Source organism: Aythya ferina (genome assembly GCF_964211825.1).
Source record: "Aythya ferina genome assembly, chromosome: 4".
Classification (NCBI taxonomy): Eukaryota; Metazoa; Chordata; class Aves; order Anseriformes; family Anatidae; genus Aythya; species Aythya ferina.
In genome coordinates, this window is record NC_140300.1 from 45,199,473 (window position 1) to 45,216,895 (window position 17,423).

At 42.3% G+C, this 17,423-nt stretch overlaps 1 protein-coding gene across 17 annotated transcripts in view; it reads left to right on the forward strand.

The window, feature by feature from the left end:
- Positions 1-17,423, forward strand: part of TRIM2 (tripartite motif containing 2) — an 89,212-nt gene that overhangs the window by 22,135 nt on the left and 49,654 nt on the right. For 3 of the 17 annotated variants that reach the window (XM_084517878.1, XM_084517887.1, XM_084517896.1), the window contains exons 1-2: positions 6,314-6,736; positions 8,028-8,168. The exons of 5 other annotated variants lie outside the window; for them this stretch is intronic. The gene's annotated coding sequence lies outside the window, so the exon portion shown is untranslated. Of the gene's footprint in view, positions 1-1,302; positions 1,381-6,313; positions 6,737-8,027; positions 8,169-17,423 lie in introns of those variants that run through there. 9 more of the 17 variants (XM_084517892.1, XM_084517888.1, XM_084517895.1 and 6 more) reach the window with 6 other exon arrangements.

Here is a 17,423-nt window from a genome sequence, read left to right on the forward strand (position 1 = left end):
CATCTGCCCCAAAGCCCTGCATAGCCAGGAGCCCCTCAGGCTTTCACTCTGGCTTTTAGTGTCTCCTAGCCTAAGGCCCCTCACCCTTTGTCCCAGTCTCCAGCTCAAGCCAGTGCAGAGCATCTAGCTCCTCACTCCCTACAGCCCATGTCCCTGTACCTCAACCACATGGTTCACAACCTCTCCAGAAGAGCTGCCTTCTTCCCAGGAGTCCTCCTTAATCTCTTCATTCCATACCATTTAAGATGCTTATTCTGCTTTCCTCACAGCCCTTACAAGCTCCCCCAAAGCCCTCCACCTGCTGACATATTCTCCTCCTACCCTCTTCTTGTAGTCTTTCCCACTACAGTCCCATGCTTGCAGTCACAAACAGGCTGTTTTTTCTCCCCCTGAGTTCCATGTTCCTCAGTGCAAAGGTCTCAACATACTTTCTTTTTCCTTTCTCCTTGTACTTGAGGGCAGAAAAGTAGGGTAAACCAGGCATATACTGGCCCTTTATGCTGTAAGAATGGATGGCTCCGGGCAAGGTCAGAGAAGAACTAAGTCAATAAATATTTAAGCTTGGTATGCTTTTTAGAAAATGTAGCCCTTCCTGTTTCTTTTGCCAAACAAACTGCACAGTATTCAATACACATCTTGTGAACCAACTTCAGCCCCACAAGGGCTTTTGAACTGCTTGCTGTGGTTATCCATGTGCTCTTTTCTTTGTGTTACTGGTCACATGGTAACACTTCTGATTCTTGGATGAACAACATTTTATTTTTTTTTTTAAAAGGAGGGTTTGGACACATTACTTTTGGTTCTGAACTTCTCATGAATGTAGCCATATGAAAATGTATTACATCAGTGTTTCCTGGACACTTGCTTCTGAAAGAAAATGTGCTTATGTGAATGAAAGCTCCTGAAAAACAGTAATGCTGAGACACCATGATTTAATGGGAGCCTGGACTGGTGGTTAATTTTTGAGGATAGCAAACTATGTATGATTCAGGGCAGTACAGAGTAGAACTGTGGGCCTGCCGCAAACTGAGGGTATGCCAGAATTTAAGGGTCAAGATTGCCATGGAAGTGGGGCTTTGAGCTTCAGCAGGCAGAAGTGGTGTGGTGCTAACCTGCCTGTGTCATGGTATATTTTCATGAGCAACTTGAGAAAATGGCTCACAGTCTTCATTCTTCCCCTGCTCTGGTCCGTAATGCTCAATCTCTTCATCACCTGTGGCACTCGCCAGACCTGTGAGCTAATTCATCTCACTCTCCTTGCAGAAAATTGATGCATTTTGCTGTGTGTTAATTTTCTCTCAGGTAATGAACTGCATCCATTCAGTGGAGGTCCCAAAATTGCCACAGTCAGAGTAAGAAAACATAGCCACACAGTGCAAGGTAAGAAATAGGAGTGTGCAGCTGGGGCTTGGGGAAGGGAAACAGGAACCTTTGAAAACAGCCTAATGTATGTCTTTTGGAATCACATCCTTCCAATCTGTGACCTTTATGAACGCCACTGGCAGAAATACATTGCATGCTCTTTGTTGGCTTATTTGTAAGCTTGAAGAAGACAAAGCAATATTCTGCCAGGCAGAGAAGGACCTGGGAGTGATGGTGGACAGTCGGCTGAATATGAGCCAGCAGTGTGCTCAGGTGGCCAAGAAGGCCAACGGCATCCTGGCTTGCATTAGGAACAGCGTGACCAGCAGGGCTAGGGAGGTGATCGTCCCCCTGTACTCAGCTCTGGTGAGGCCGCACCTCGAGTACTGTGTTCAGTTTTGGGCCCCTCGCTACAAGAAGGACATCGAGGTGCTTGAGCGGGTCCAGAGAAGGGCGACGAAGCTGGTGAGGGGCCTGGAGAACAAGTCCTACGAGGAGCGGCTGAGGGAGCTGGGCTTGTTCAGCCTGGAGAAGAGGAGGCTCAGGGGTGACCTTATCGCTCTTTTTAGGTACCTCAAGGGAGGCTGTAGCGAGGTGGGGGTTGGCCTGTTCTCCCACGTGCCTGGTGACAGGACGAGGGGGAATGGGCTTAAGTTGAGCCAGGGGAGTTTTAGGTTAGATGTTAGGAAGAACTTCTTTACAGAAAGGGTTGTGAGGCATTGGAACAGGCTGCCCAGGGAAGTGGTGGAGTCACCATCCCTGGAAGTCTTCAAAAGACGCTTAGATGTAGAGCTTAGGGATATGGTTTAGTGGAGGGCTGTTAGCGTTAGGTTGGAGGTTGGACTCGATGACCTTGAGGTCTCTTCCAACCTAGAAAATTCTGTGATTCTGTGTAATATCCAGCCATTAGATTCTGCACTGTGGGCTTCAGAGTGTGAAAAAAGGGCTTACCATTGCAGCTCTCTTAGAAGGGACAAGGCTGAATGTCACCAGAGCTCTCAGAATCAGATTATGTGTTCCAGGAAAGCCCAGATCCCTGCAGTCACAGATGTTAAGTGAGAGTTGATGTGAAAAAGTGGCTTAGTGCTATGCATGTTCTTGCTTTTTCTTGGGGACAGCCAGGGGCTACTCCAGGCTGTAGTGAAAATATCAGCAGCCTTGGGGCTACTACAGCTATGGCATCAATATTATAATATAATATTTTTTGTCTGAGCTGTGTATTTGCTTTCTGTGGAAGAGGAGTGTTACTGCATTATAAAGCAAAATACCAACAGCTTTGAAGCAGCCCAGTCCTGATCTAACAGTAGGAGCAGACTGCAGAGAATTATCACAGTATTATCTCTTCAGATCATCAGCAACTTGCAGGGGAACAGACTTTTGCCAAACTTAAGTCTCTGGACAACAATCTGAAATACTGAAATGAAACGCACAGTAAGAGAGCAAATTCACAGTAAGGAATACAAGCTCAGCATCTGAACCCCAATCCGAGATACTCCGTGTGCTGGTTTTAAATGTTTTAAATCACAACTAATTCTTCTTTAAAAAAAAAAAAAATAATAATAATCCAAAAAAATGGGTCATGGTCAGTGCCAAAATCTACATTATTATATTTCATCAACGGTAGGAGAACTGAAGCTTTACCTTGAACTCCTCCTCCAAGGGTAGATTTGTCTGTTTATCTGACTTGGGGTTTTACAGTCTGTACAAAGCATGACAGCTTGTTTGCATCAGGAGATTCATATAGGACTTGAACTACGACCAACCTGGAATGTATTTAAAATCCTACACCAAGTAGTTTACTGTGTGAATGAAAGGTGAACACAGAGCTGTGGTGCATCCCTGGTTTGTTAATCTGCCATTCTGAGCTTCCATCATTCTGCAGTTTCATAGGTTCAAATTAAATGGTAAGGTGTGGTCTCCAACAAACCCAGACCTTTCACCTACCACTTTCTCAGTATTTAAACTACAAAGCAACAGGATAGAAAATAAATTGCTTCCATCTATACCTTTACGATATAGAAGTTCCAAAAAAACCCCACTAGGCTCAATGGGAGCAGAATCCAATCCAAGAGAGAAACAATTTCTGCCAACTACTGTGCATCAAAACCTGTCACTGACTGAGGAGGGGCAAATTTCTTTGCTTTAACAAAGATACAGTGCAGTTAAAAAATATATTTCAAGAATCTAAACATGAAGTTGCACATGATCAGTATTACCAAGATCTAAGCTGCATCCTTCTCCTAGTCCTTGTCCTGCTAACACTGCTGATATAGTTGATCTTGGTGAGAAGTCAGGGTTGCTTTCTATTTGCATGGAAAATAACAAGGTTATTTTGTGGCTGGCATTTGAAAACATCCCTAATGGAAGCTGCTATTTTTCTGAGAAAGAAAATTGTTCTTAGCGGATTGTTCTCCTGAACTGATCTGGTCTTTGTTGCAGTTGTTCTTGTTTAAAACCTTCTACTGTAAATTTTCTCTCATCAGCAAACTGACGAATATCTTTCAGTTTCTCAAGGAAAACTAACACCCCTGTGCTAGATAGGAATGTGATGCTTGTCTGCCTAGAAGTTTGTGGAGATGGTGTGTGATAAACTGGGTATCAAATGATGTCTTACTATTATCCAGGGGAAAGCAGTGCATGCTACAGTGAGGGGACACACAGCCAGCCTGCCTCGGAGCGGGAGGTGTCTGTGGCAGTAGGATGCTTCTACTCACACAGGTGGTACTAAGGAGGAAATGAAGAACAGGAAAGGAAGGGGAAACAGTTGAAGAATAAGAATGATCCCCAAAGCCTGGAAAATGAAAGATCGTTTAAAATCAGTCCTCTGTTTCTGAATCTTGAATTTTATTTTATTTTTTTACGTAGCAGTTATTTGTGAAAAAAACTCTTGATGTAAGTGGACTGCAGTATTTTTCTGAGAGAACAAATAAATTGAAGTGTACCTGAGAGATTAGTGTAAGTAATGCCTTTGCTCCTCAAGGCAAAAAAACATTGTCTGCACCATCATCACAAACTGAAAGTGGTAATTTCCACCTACTCTTCACTTTAACACCATGTCTCACTAGAAAATGAATTCTTATTCCAAAGATAATGCTCATTCAACTTGTCCTGTGCTATATCAGTATGGATGGGAGGAGAGCCTGCACATCCAGAAAGCCACACAAGGGCTATTCTGCTGTACCCTTGTGAAACAATTTCTGTCCCCAAATCTGAACTCTGAACCAGGATTAAGTCCTTTGATTTCATGGAAAATATCAGTCCTGATAAAAGTAAGATGTAGTCAATTGACCCCAAGCGTTTACTAAGAAAAATAATAACTCAACTGTTAACCAACCCTGTTTACTGCTATATCAGAAAGATACCTTTGCTTAAGCTGATGCCTGTGCATTTCAAGTGTTTTGCTGTTAACCTTCTTAGGGGAGCAGAACAAAAGGAAAAATGCTAGCCTGCAGGCCAAAGATGTACAACTGTGGTAGCAGTCAACTGGTAGGACACAGGAAATCTGTTCTCATGTACCTCTTGTTTGTGTGGGGTGCTCTGGTGTCTAATAATATGCCTGAGCTCATGTGTAGCCCTTTACATTGGATCACTAGATTGTATTTCACTCTTCTGGAGGGCTGCCTGTTTTCACAAAAGCTGTAGGAATGTAATACAAAAATAGAGAGCTTTAGCCCTCTACCAGATTTGATCAAAATTATGCAGTGGCTTCTACAACTATTGGAAGGAACTGTGACAGCACAGGCAAAAGTACGTGTACAGAAAATTAGTTCATAATTTTCTCCTTTGTATCTATTAATTAGAATCTTTTTTTTTTTTTTTTTTTAATAACAATCCAGTCATATCAATCCTGAATCCAAGTAGAGGATCATAATCATGCAAAGATGAGAAGTGGAGCAAGTGACAAGGCTCAGGATTTTCAGGCAGACTGTTTACAATGGTGTTTTTATTTTGTTAATGACTCACTGCACTGATTCATGCTTTGGTGAAAGCTGCCTCATTTACAGATTCTCAGTGTCCAAACAGAGTAAGCTTATTCCCAGCAGAAAAGCTTGCAAAAGTTTGCTGGCAAAACTGAAGAATAAATCAAACTTGATATTTTGAAGTAAATAACAGCAACAACTTTTTGCCTCGAGCAACAGCAGAACTTCTTTATCATCTGTAAAGAAGAGAAAATTCGTTTTTGCAATTTTTTGTTGGAAAAGACACATAATTTTGTTCTGACTCAAAACCTTGAGCTACCCAGAAATGTAGGTGAGCACTCAGGCCTCTTGCATCTGAATGTAATCAGGCCAGTAGATCTTTAAATAGCTGAAACTAGGGTGTGAAAGTGACTTGGGAGCTTCAAGTCAGGGACTTTCACTGGGTGCTTTTAGAAGTTTTATTTGTGATACTTTTGGTGTAGTGCTCATTGTAATTATGGACAGGATCACCCCAGAGGCTCTCTATCAAGCAGCCATCCACTGATTGTGAGTTGCCTTACTAGAGGAAGAAACAGCAAATGAAAAGAAAAAAAAAAAAAAAGAGAGAGAGAGACCCCAGTGGGTTTGTTTCCCACCTGGAAGCATTTAAAGGATGTAAGTGGATCAGCATTCACTTCCCTGTTTATAAAAACCAGGTTGTTCTAACTGAGTTGCTAAACTGTTGAACTAAGCAATGCACTTTTTTTTTTTTTTTTTAAATTCCCGTTCCGGAGAGGCTGTTTGTGCTGGGAGGGAGGGCTGCAAGCTTGCTTTGTTCCCCTGGGGGGGGGGGGGAAGTGTCTGCCACCTCCCTGAGCCGTGGGGTGCTCTCAGGGACTGGGGGCTGCTGGGGGGCAGTGAGGCGGCCAGCTGCACGCACGCAAGAGTGCATGCAGTCAGTCTGGCATGGGGCTGCCTGTTTATTTTCAAAGCCTTTGTACCTCAGGTTACTTGTAAGGCTGGTGCTCGGGGAGTTCAGCTAAAGCTGGGCTGTGTATATTCCCCGCTTTGCTCGTAATTTGCAGTTTATGAAAACCAGATGGATGACTCCATGCTCTGCGAATTAGCGCAGGGATGGGAACTCCTGACATGAGAGCAGCTTTTACAGAAAACACTGAGTTAAGAAGATTCAGGCTCAAGCTAGATCGCTTCTTCCCTCCCCCCCTTTTGTCTATTTTTACTGCATCATTGGTATGTGTCCAAGGAGAGTCGGCCATATCATTCGGAAATACGAGGGGATAAACTTTTGACTGTTGGATCTCGTCAGGCTGAGAGGCTCTAGAGTAAATGAACTGGGAGAGAGAATTAAAGAGGGATTTCTGTAGGTGAACTTCTGTGGTTGTCTGCTCTGCCAACAGCAGTGTAAAATAAGGAAGAAACCGCAGCAGTCCTTTCCCACTGTCTCTCTAAACAATGTAAGTTATCCTTTCGCACTCGTCTCTAACTATCCTTGTGCTTTTTCTTGCTCTCGAGTGTTTTGGGAGAGTAGCGGCTGAGCAGCGGGCGAGCTCCAGCCAGGAGCTGAGCTGTGTGCGTGAGCGAGGGCTTTGTCTTCGTTTCTCTTCCTAAAGTCAGGGTGGCAGTGGCGGAGTTGGAGCAGTTTGACAGCACCTTTCTCTGACAGTCGTGCCGGCTCAGCTTTAGGTGGCTGTCGAAACCTTTAAACCTTTTCAGTGCTTGTGCAGAAATCCGTTTGTGGCTGGCATGAGACAATAGGAAATGTTTTGATTGAACCGTGTGTGTGTCGAGCTTGCTGTAAGAGCAAGCGTTTCAAAGGGGATTGATGGTGTGATGCTGTGTAAACAGGACAGGATGTGACGGGGAAACAAATGCCTTCTGCTCTTTAATATTTAAAAGCAATAATTGAAACAAAGCCAAGCAGTTTGCCAAGGAAAGGCACAGTGATGTTTATTCAAAGCAAAATAAATCCCTGTAAATCTGAGAGGTTGATGTCAAGGTATTATTAGGAGGGAGACTTTTGCTTCTCACAGGTGTCAGGTTTTTTGAAGTTGGCATTAATGTTCTGACAACCATATTCTGTTGTTCTGCTCTTGAGAAAATTAACTTGAGCCAATACCTGATGCACAGCTCCCCTGCTAAGCATGAATCCCCCTTCCCTCCCCCCAGCGCTTTTTTTTTTTACTTTATTTTACTGTTTTCAAAAAGCATTGTAGGCAGACTGTCAGGCAGATTGATAGGGGTAAGAAAGAACAAGGAAATATAATGTATCAGGTAATATACCAAGAATAAGACGATAATCACCCTGAAGTCAAATATTCGTCAAGCCGGAACAATGACATAAATGTCCATTTGTATGTATATAAGAAAAACGTGGTGACAGTACGGTGACTAAATAAGTATTTATTAGGTAAGGACATGGTATAAGAAAAGCCACTGTCTGTTCCAGCCTCAGATTATTTGTCTTTGAGGGCAATGGATTTATTACCTGGATAACAGCTATTGTGATGTACTATATAGTGATATAGTGACCAACTATTGTGATATAACCATCAGAAGTTTTCTTTCTTAAAGTTCCACATATCCATTTGTGCAAGAACTGAACAGAAATTGACCAGTGATGCTAATGAGAGCTTCTAGGCAATGTAAAATACTTGGAATAAGTGTAGGAATATAAACTGTAGGGCTTGAAAAGTGTACTAAAAGGCTTGGTTTGTTAAAATCTATATAAACTTGTTTATTTTAAAGCTAGCCCCATGACTTTCTGGAAGATGGACTCATGAAATCTAAAGCCTGGAGCGGTTATAGAGAGAAGGTACCAGGAAGCTACTGTACCTGGTCTTGAGACAGCAACGTCTTGCTAGAAAACAAAGAAAGCAGAAAGCTGAGGTTAGTCCCTATTTCCAGAGAGTTTTTTTTTTGTTTTGTTTTGTTTTGTTTTTTTTTGGGGGGGAGGGGGGGAGAGAGGGTTGTTCTATTGGCTGTTGACAAATGAAACAAAGCTTCTGTGCTTTATTTACCTTTGTCCAAGATTGTTTATGGCAAGCCACAGGTTTCCTTAAACTTCTCAGCAAAGCATTTGACAAACTTGTGAAGAAACTCACATCTCTGATCTGGTCCTGTAGTGCCTGCAGTTTGGCTGTAAAGAACAGCTTGGTGTTTTCTTCAGCGAGGGCTTCATCATTTTTTATGAGAAATGGCTTTGGTACACCAAGGTTTTCCTGAGAGGGAAGGTTAAACAGAATCTCTTTGTTACTCCAAGGAGCATCACTAATGCATGCTGCTTGAGGGCCAAAAGGAAACATGCAGTGGATTTTATGACAGAACAAATTCTAGATGGAAACATCTATTTCAGCCAACTGGGGAAAATTTTCTGTTTTGTGTATTGAATTTTAAAAGGGAGACAGCAAATGTATTATGCCATATACAGAATAAAAACTAGAAGACTATGTTTAATGCCTTTATTTAGGGTGGGGGAGAGGAGGGAAATACAGGTCTTAAATGTTTTTTTTGGAAGTTGTTTTCTGTCTATGAATTCAGTGGAGTCTTGGCTCTGAGGTCAGGTATGAGATAAGCAGTGTCCATGTCCTGAGAGTACACAAGTGCTGTCTGAATTCTGCTATGTCCAGCAGTATGCACAGTGGTTGGAAATTCAGATCTTACCTGGACAAAGATGGCAGTGCAGCTGGGGGATTTCCTAAGCCCATGATAGTATTTTTCTCTGGCAATCCCAGCTTGGAGGTCAGGTTGTTTACTGGAAAATCCCAGATAATTGCTGCTTGAAGCCATCTCAAAAACATGTTGGGCCTGTCTTTGCCTGATAATGGAATTTAATTAATTCATAACAAAACTAGGATTTGAACAGCTTATATAAACACAGTGAGGCTCCTGATTCCTTTGAGGAAAATTGGGGAATTAAATGCACTGAAAAGGTTTGGGTGTTCTAATTCAGAGAACAAAGTGTTGTACATTACTATAGTAAAGCTGAAATTTAATCATCTGCATAAAATATTTCTGCATAGTTTTGCAGAAATGTGTAAGATTGTGTCTAGACACATCAAGTATTTATACAAAAACAAAGGCAGGATGTATGATAAGGTAGGAGAGATTCTTGGGCCAAGTGTAAATGAATTGGATTCGATCAGTTGGCAGGCATGTTGTCTCATCAAAATTAAACATGCCCAAGGGTACAAGTGTAGCTGGTTTGAACTATTTGTTTATATACAGCAGCAAACACATCTTTACTCCAAATAATTCAGTTTATAAAGAATGATCCTCAATAGAACTGTACTATAGAAGAGAAAAACACCACAAATTTAAATATTTTGTATGGACAATGCAGTATTATAAAAATCCATTAATTCTTAAGAATCTACAAATGGTTTGAAAACTCAAAGACAATGTTTTTCAACTTTTTTCTTTTCTTCCTTTTTTATTTTTCATTTTTATTTTTTAATTTTTGGAGCCCTGAAAACTTTCTCCTGGACACCTGCCCATCTCTACTTTGCAGGATAACATATATGAACTTGCTTTTTTTTAGTCAGGCTTCAGGGACCACACTGAAGAAATCTTATGACTGTCAGAATAAAATCCACAATTGCTGATCCTATGCTTGGCTGACACCTTGAACCAAAATTAGATATGCTATTTCTAGAGAGTGCAGGTTGTGATTTAAGAAAAAATGAAACAAAAAACTTGACCATGTGGAAGTGTGTGACATGAGCTGCAATTAAAGAAAAAAAAAAAAAAAAAAAAAGGAGAGAAGACTCCAAAACAAAACCAGTACTTATTGAAGGGAATAAAAGTTGGAAAGGAAATAATCATTGTTTGGAGGTTACTAAAATACTGAAGGGAAAAGAACATGGCTTATCAGTCATATAAATAGACTTCACCTCTTTGTGCCTCTGTTTTTGATGGGTTATTGCTTATGACGTGCTTCTTCTGTTAGAATTGGGCTTGCTCTTGTATTTGTTATATGACATTACTGTATTGTAGACAGTCTGTTGGCGTGTTGTAAGGTTCATGTTGACATGTGCCTGTAATGGCAGGAGCTTCTTGGTTGCAAACATTGAGCTAATGCAATTTGGAAAAAAAAATCTTATTTTGTGAGAAATTGTGTGAACCTTTCCCTTGCTTTTGATCAACTGGAATTAAGCCCACCACCCTCTGAGCAAAATTCATTTTGACCTTTGGAGAGATGCAGGTGGCATTTCTTATCAACCTTTCTGATTTGTTTCATTTCTATAAAGACCGAGTTTTATTTCTGTGATTGAAATAATTAAATATTTGTTGTATAAATTGCAATATTAAAGACATTTGTCTACTATTTTCTACAATAAACTCTCTGGATATTTTCAGTCACAGAATCTATAGACTTATCCTGGCATTGCTTGTCATTCCTTCTAATATTTGGGGTGTTTTGCTATATTTGGATTGGACATTGCTTATTTTAAAAGCTGGAATTAGTAGTTTAGTTTGAAACTGGACTAGTATGAAGTGAAATAAATGACATAACATACCATTCTAATGTACTCTATGGGGAGAGCCAAGGATCTAGTCAGTTGAGAAGTCTGTTGGCCACCGGGCAGCTTTCCCACTTGCCAGCTGGACGTCAGGTAAGAGCTCAAAAGCAGATCCCATTCAAAAGGAAGAACTGAAATAGCAATTGTAATATACTACTTGAGGCAGTGAACAGCTACTGTGGCAGGTAGATGTGGTCTGGCTCCATCCACCTTGCTGCCAGTTCATGCAGTAAGGTTAAAAAAGGCATAGCTAAATTAAGAAGGAGGCTAATCGTAGACATGTGAAAAATGTTAACAGCATGTATTCTGGCACCTCTTACGTTACATGGTGATCTGCTTGACACAAGCATCAAAATATATCCTGTATAGCTGGACTGCTACCATAGCTGTTTTGGCAGCAGTTTGTCTGTAAACCATAACACTTTACTGTTAGATATTGGATCTTTAAGGTAATAGATTAACTTCAAGAATATACCCTGCCCCTAGGAGAAGGCAAATGACTGTAATGACTGCAGATATCATCTATAATCTGAAAGTTCCCCTGAAAGGACTGGACAGGTTGGCTTTTTATGATCAGCATTTTGGTCATGTGTAAAAGTATTATTCATTCTCTCTCCCTTTGAAACCTTCTGAATATTTGCAGTCTTGGGTGGATGTTAGTAGCAATGAATTAGGTGGATCTTCAGCTCTTAAGTCAGGGTGGATGCCCTCTGCAGAAGAGATGCAAAGATTGGAGTAGCTGCAGTTGCTTCTGGACAGTTTTTAAATGCATGAGATGAATGTTCAGCAATCTGCTGGTTCCTAATCCAGTATGGATGTATTTATTTGTGTTAGTATTATTTGTCTGTCTAAACGTGTGCATGATCAGTTTATTTCTGGGTGACTTTTTGTTTGTTTGTTTGTTTGTTTTTGTTTTGGTCATGTAAAGCTATTTTCTCTGTGTTACCATGAGCTTCTGTTCTTGACTTCTCCCATCCCCATTCTGGAAAAGTAGATTGAGAATTCCCTCTTTTTCTGTTGATTTTTTTTTTTTAATCAGTATTGAATGCTAGGCTTAATGAATAATGTCCTTTCATTGAATTTGTCATTTGAAAAACTGTCACATGGAATGATGGCTACAAGGAAAAGTGTAAATTTTAGTCTCTGCAAAGATTTGTATTGTGCTTGACTTCTATGCCCAAGCTTAGTTGAACTGGGTTATTTTTTATCTTGAAGGTTTGTGGTATCTTGCAGTGTGCTTTGTGTAGTGCTTAAGAGTTGATTTAGCAAGGAAAGAGCAGTGGTTATATTATGTTGAACTTTTGACTGATATGAAGACACTCCTACAGCTTGTGCAGATCAATAAACCGTCCAAAGCAGTGATGGAATATTGAACAAATGCACTTGACATAATTACTTACAGACAAAAGAAAAAAAAAAGATTGCACTCAGAAGATTTTGCTGAACTTGGAAAATACTCTTGAAAAGATCCCAACAGTATGTTGAGCTCAGCAAGTTTGCCGATGACACCGAGCTGTATGGCGTGGCTGACACGCAGGAGGGAAGGGATGCTGTACAGAGGGGCCTGGACAGGCCTGAGAGGTGGGCCTGTGCGAATCTCTTGAGGTTCAGCAAGGCCAAGTGCGAGGTCCTGCATCTGGGTTGGGGTGCTCCCAAGTGCAAATACAGGATGAGTGGAGAATGGCTTGAGAGCAGTCCTGAGGAGGATTTGGGGGTGTTGGCTGATGAGAAGCTCAACACGAGCCAGCAATACGTACTTGCAGCCCAAAAGCCAAACATATCCTAGGCTGCACCAAAAGCAGCATGGCCAGCAGCGCAAGGGAGGTGATTCTCCCCCTCTGCTCTGCTCTTGTGAGACCCCACCTGGAGTGCTGCATTCAGCTCTGGGATCCCCAGCACAAGAAGGACATGGACAAATTAGAATGAGTCCAGAGGAGGGCTGCGAGGATGGTCAGAGGGCTGGAGCACCTCTGCTGTGAAGACAGGCTGAGGGAGTTGGGGTTGCCCAGCTGGAGAAGAGAAGGCTCTGGGGAGACCTCATTGCAGCCTTCCAGTACCTAAAGGGGGCCTGCAGGAAACCTGGGGAGGGACTCTGTCAGGGGGTGCAGTGATAGGACAAGGGGTAATGGCTTTAAACTAAAAGAGAATAGATTTAGATGAGATGTTAGGAAGAAATTTACTGTGGTGTTGGTGAGGCACTGGCACAGGTTGCCCAGAGAAGCTGTGGATGCCCCATCCCTGGAGGTGTTCAAGGGCATGCTGGAGGGGGCTTTGGGCATCCTAGTTTAGTGGGAGATATCCCTGCCCATGGCAGGGGGTTGGAATTAGATGGTATTTAAGGACAGCAATAAAGGCCTATTTTCCCCAAGCTCTATGGCATTACATTTAGAAAAATAGAGAGTAAGTACTTCTGCAGGGAAGCAAGGTAAACACATCAGTCTAAAGGAAATATCACTAGAAGTATTTTTTTTTTCCTGGAGGATAAACTATGTTGGAAAAGGAAGGAGGATGTGGAGAAATGGTAGGTTAATATTGTAATCACTACGAAGAGGTTCCCTGCTTGAGGCAATGACCAGTCGGTCTCCATTGTTGCATGTCTTGTTCGTATGATGTAGAAGTGAGCATACATGCTAAAGATGCTCTGTGGCTCTCGGTGGCATTCTTCATACAGCAGGTTGTGCATTAAGGCAGCAGTCTGATGGATTCATTTCACCTGGCATCCCTAAATAGCTCTGCTAAGTAATAAAAACAGCCCTGTGGTGCCATTCTTGTCCATTAACTATGCAAAAAGGGAGTGGCTACTATGACAGCTCCTGTGATGTCTACACTGAGTATTTTGAAGGTGAGACTGGGTCAAAACAAAAGTAAATCTAGCTCAGCCTTATAATCTGGATGGTGGCTGACAGTGGGTGCCTACAGAGAAGCATAAAAATAGATCAGATGTATAATAGTATGCCCCTGAATACTCTTTCATCTTCAGGGATTTGTGCTTCCAGCTCTGCTTCTGGTAGAGGAGGTGTCTTTATATTTAAAAATCTTGAGTCAGTTTACCCTCTGTGAATTTGTCAGTCTGTCCTGGAATGCCCGTAAATTATTAACAGCTGTAGCGCCCTGGGGCAATGAGTTTCATAGCTCATGGAATGAAGTAGCCAGGACATGGCTGATAGCCTCAAAAGGGGTTTCTCATCTGTGGCCATTAAAAAGAAAGATTAAAATGCAGTGGATATAAATTGTGAGTAAAATTTAACTCAGACTTACAGGTTCATCAGCATTCCAGAAGCATTTATCTGAAGTGTGTCCTAACAGCCCCTGACTATGCTAACTGAGCCAGAGAAGAAGTTCAGCACCCAAAATAGTGCAGAGCATGTATGTTGTATCTGTAACTGGTTTTCCACTAGGATTTCTCAATTCCTTTTAACAGCAGTGCCTACAGCTGGTTACTTCACATACTTTTCTAACAGGTGTTGTTGTTTCGATGATACTGCATATAACCTATATCAAGAACAGCATGTTTTGTCTTGTCACAGTCATCACAAGGACTGCTGCTAAATTCTCAGGCAGCTCTTACATCGCTTCACAGAACTTGCAGAAAGAATAAGCTGGCAAAATCTAATCCTGATGTCTGACTGCAAAAAATTTGGTCTTTATATGCTACGATCTTGCACTTCTTTCATTATAAAAATAGCCCTCATCCAAACTAAAGGCTTTCTATGAAAACTTATTTCATAGCATAGAAAGTGTTTTGTGTTAGATTGTGTCATTGTGGTTAAATTGCAGTAGCTGACTTGTGAGACCTTAGGGCGCTCCCAGTATTTGCAGATGCACTGGCTTTCCCATAAGGTAAACGAGATGTATTTTTGTAGAGAAATGAAGGTACTGTGTTTCCCAGTTCAGTTTGGGAGCATTAAAATTTGTACCATATGAGCGGTACTACTTTTCTCATCTTTCATTAGCTATTACTTCGTAAGTTGTGATGTCAATTTGGAAAGACAGGATGATACGTATGAGGGTCTTTGGAGCATGTAATTTTTGCAGCAGGCTGGCATGTTGTCAGCGATGGGCATCTGCTCACGGTCAGGCTGCCAGCGCCCTGTAGGAGCCTTGGGCATCTGACCTGAACCTGCCCTGTGTGTTTGCTAGCATGTGGGAACCTGGACGGGACGTCCAAGGGAAAGCTTAGGAGAGTTACTCTTGGAGAAGGATTCAGGTGGGCACCTCTTCCTGCTACTCCTCCGTGCAGCTTGTGTCTGCTCTAAAAGCTTGTGCCTCATGGAAAAGGCCTGAGGAAAGGCCAGGCTGAGGCAGTGCAGCTGCTTGGTGGGACCTGAGGGAGGACCATGAGGACTGCCTGGAGGCCCGGCCTGCTTGGGGGCACGGGGGGCCCGTCCAGAGGCCCCATCTTACTGTGGCTGCAGTGAAACCCTGCCGTGGAAATGCACATTGGGAATTGGTGCATTTCTGCAGACAAGGCACAAGACATGGGGAACGCATCGTCTATGCTGCAGAAAGGTTTCGGCTTTTTCCCACAACAACAGTTCTTTAAATAGGAGCACTGGAGTGCAATCAGCAAGCGAGTGTCCTTGCTGCGGTCTGGAAAGGCATGTTTACCCACTGAAGTGCAGCCATTGGGTGCTCCCAAGCTCCGAGGTGCTGGGGCTGAGTAATGCTAACTCAAATGGAGCGACCCTGTGAATGTGGAGGAGGAGAAGGCAGCGCTGCAGCCAGCGGGCTCTGGCTGTGTGCGCTTGGAGCTCCCCACAAGAGCTGCAGATGGCTTTGTGTTATTGTTTTTTGGTCGGTTTAACTCCTGTGCGTACAACTATTGTTATAACCCACAGAGCTGCTCTTGCCAAGGTTATTCTGACACTGTCTCGCTGTTTCTGGTGCCAGAGTACCTGCCGTATGCGGCTACGTGTTTACCTACTTGCTGTGAAAGCGCAGTGTCGCGTTATTGCCAGCGTAAAGAGCCTGCCTGGGTAAACCTCTGCCTGCTGCTTAACGCTTGGTTGAGGTCTTCTCTGAGACCGAGGGTGATATATAGATGCTTAGGCATACATCTGTGTGTTTGAAAGGCATTTCAGTTCAGAAGAAGGCAGCAGACATAGAAGGTAACGTCGCTGTAGGCTCCAAGCGAGAAAATGAGGCGGATACTGTACAAAAGCTCAGGTAAATGCAGAGAAGCAGCAAGCAGTATTTCATCCTTTAAACAGTGTAAGTGCTGCAGGTTACGTGAAACTGAATTCAGCATGCTCACGGGCTGGGGAGGGTCTCTTCTTCCTCTTGTCCTTCAGTCTCTCTCCCATATGTGTTTTTGGCAGAAATCCCACCTGCTCAGGCACCCTATCTACACAGCCCATGTGCTACGGAGACATGAATTCCTGTGCTTTCCTGTGCCTCTGTTGTTTGCTTTTTTTTTAATGCTTATACTCTGTCTGACATTTCTTGCTGTGAAACATCTGTATTTTTTCTCCCAGTTTATTTTTCTTATGCTGTTTCTGTTGAGAAGTGGGATTTTGAAGGTTGGAAAAAAAAAAAAAGAGGAAGAAAGAAGCCTGAAGGGCTGGCAGTCTCTAGGTTAATTTTGCATAGAAGTTGCATGTCATGTGGTGATAGCTGGGTGCTGTCTTGTCCCTTGCTGCTTTGAACTTTGTGCTAATTCAACACGATCCAAGTGAAGTAAATGGAAGCAGAAGCAGAGGAGAGGCCAGTGGGGAATATATGACTAAACTCAAGGCTATCATCTCTCCTAAAGGGAGAGCTGCAGAACTGTAAGATCAAGCAGAAATGCAGCATGGGGCAGGTTGGTGTTTCAGGAGGGAGTGGAGGGGATGATCTCTGAGCAGTTCAACCTTCACTGCTCACCTCAGGACCAAGCATTTGCATCTACCTTTTACTTTTCTTGCCATTGCTCAGCAGCTCTAAAGAAAATGCCTAGAGCAGTTCTTAATGTACCTTATATCTAACAGTATGTAGAAGAGGCCAGGGACCTCTTCCCAAACAGATTCCTGCTCAGCCTCCTGCTTTTTGTACTACCTGATGTCCTGCGCCTGGAGGGTTTAGCAGTGATTAGTGTGGAGTCTCCATGGAGCACTTTGATTTCAAGTAGCATTTCAGAGCAGCTGTTTATGGAAGCTGCAGTGATTTAAGGCACAGTTTTAATTATTTGCCAGCTCAGCTTTTTTTTTTTTTTTTTTTTTTTTTTTTTTTTTTTTGAGCTCAAGTACCTAAAAAGGCTGAACAGAAACCTGTTATTGTTAATAAAATAGATAGGCCTAGAGTCAAAAATGTGTAAGTAAAATGTGTAAGTGTGAGGATCATGGATCATGTTAGTGGCACTTGGTAGTTAATCAGAAGAGTTTTTTTTTTTTTTTTTTTTATGGATGCTCTGACTAGCAGCTCTGGATGAAAAGTGTAGAATTTAAAATCCTTTTATTTAGGCCTGCACAACACCTAGCCCATAAAATAATTATTTGGATCTGCCTCGCTGTGGATTTTTTTCTTTAAAATAGCTCACCTGAGAAAATGTCTTATTAAACACGGAAAGGGCTATGGTCCTGAAATGAGGTCCTGAAAACCTCAGACAAATAGCCTTAAAGTAAGTATCACATCTCGGGTGTGTGAT